The 1659-nt window shown below is 41.2% G+C and overlaps 1 non-coding gene and 3 pseudogenes across 1 annotated transcript; all 4 read left to right on the forward strand.

Annotated features, from left to right (window-relative positions):
- The first annotated feature begins 597 nt into the window (after positions 1-597).
- Positions 598-672, forward strand: LOC119282932 (annotated as a pseudogene).
- Positions 673-952: 280 nt separating this feature from the next.
- Positions 953-1028, forward strand: LOC119282935 (annotated as a pseudogene).
- A 111-nt stretch (positions 1029-1139) lies between these two features.
- Positions 1140-1215, forward strand: LOC119282940 (annotated as a pseudogene).
- Positions 1216-1300: 85 nt separating this feature from the next.
- LOC119282897 lies at positions 1301-1383 on the forward strand. Its single transcript, XR_005138928.1, has one exon. It is a non-coding gene; the product is annotated as a small nucleolar RNA SNORD24 (small nucleolar RNA).
- Positions 1384-1659: the final 276 nt, after the last annotated feature.

Consider the following 1659-nt stretch of genomic DNA (forward strand, 5'->3'; position numbering starts at 1 on the left):
GCCAGCGGGTCGTCGCGCTCGGCCGCGTCAGCCCCGCCGCAGGTACTCCTCCCCTTCCCCTCTCCCTCCCTTCCATTGCTCCTCCATCGTCCCGGCGTTTCATGGTGGTGTTGTACCTTCAGGCACGTGCATGGCCTTCTAGATCTTGGTGTGCGTCTTATATGTGTGTTTGATGTTGACGTCACTTGTGGTTTTGCAGGGTTCTGAGGCTGCAGCCTGGGCACCATCAGGGTATGCTGTTTCCATGTCCTGTTTCTTCAGTGCTCAATAGTTGCTTGTGCGACTGCTACCAGTCTGTTAAGACTAGTCTTTTATGTAATGCTAAACTAAAATGGGTCTAGTTATACTAATCATTCCATGAAAGTTCAGTCTGATTTGCTGGTACTCTAATAGATACGCCTTCAGCTTTTGTCATATAAACTCTCCTGGTGGTAAATCATTTGGTCTGCATTATAAAAATGTTTATGATGATTCCCACGGATTTTAGAAACCAGTCACAGTTCATGCTTTATAGTACTGTGAAGAATTTTGTTTGCTCATGCTCAGAATCATTGTTTTACATATGCTTGTGATGTTCTACTGGATGAGATGTGCATGATCTGGGTGATGAAGAAAATCGTTCGGATTCCCACTGATTTTCATGATTATTACAACCAGATACTTCTGACGGATCATGCCATCTCTTGGACTACATATGTACTCCTTTATTATTGAGCAAATACTTTCCTTTGATTTTTTGCAAACCTCTTAGCAGTACTTTTTGTATCCTCTTTTTTGTGTTCTGCTGGCTAATGAGATGTGCATTACCTGGGTGATAAAGAAAATTGACGGGTCACGCCATCTCCTGAAGTACATTTGCACATTTTTACTGCTTTAGACTGACTGTACATGCATTCCTTCATTGGTTATGAACCTTATTGCTCATTGTGTTCTGTTGGGTTGAACTGCATGATTCCGGGTGATGAAGAAAATCGTTCGGATTCCCACTGATATTTCATGATTAGTGTAACCAGCTACTTCTGATGGATGATGGCATCTCCTGTATTACATTTGCACCTCTTTATGACTGGCCGTACATGCACTCCTTGTGTTGGTCGCAAGCTTGTTGCTCTTTGTGTTATATTGGGTCTTTTGCATGCTTCTGCGTGATGAAGAAAATCGTTCGGATTCCCACTAATACTTCATGATTATCACAACCAGCTACTTCTGGCAGACCATGCCATTTTGTGCTCTTTAAGAGATTTTGCTCTGTTTTAGGTTTTAATTCATTCAATAGTTTGCTGGTGTTTATTTTCCTTTGAGCCTGTGATGTTATCAAAATATTTGCTACTCTTAAGGGGTTTATCCCACTTGATGATCTTAACCGCCAAGATCTCTGAGGCTCTTAGTTCTAGTAATGTTATCAGTACAGTACATCCGTTGTTGCCAGATTTTCCATGGACTCTGTTTGTTTACTCTGCTAGTGGTTCCAGCATAGCTCTAGAGTACATCTACTCACTCAGATTTATACATTGTTAAAATGGAGGCTTGGGAAGAACTATTTTCTTTGTAGTAATAAGTCAGGAGTTGTTTGTTGCTTCAGTAGGGTGTCATACATTATAATCATCAGCTCATGTCGTCTAGGATCAAACATAGCTTTGAATTTACAAGTGTAAAGAT

This window comes from Triticum dicoccoides, chromosome 3B (assembly GCF_002162155.2).
Source record: "Triticum dicoccoides isolate Atlit2015 ecotype Zavitan chromosome 3B, WEW_v2.0, whole genome shotgun sequence".
Classification (NCBI taxonomy): Eukaryota; Viridiplantae; Streptophyta; class Magnoliopsida; order Poales; family Poaceae; genus Triticum; species Triticum dicoccoides.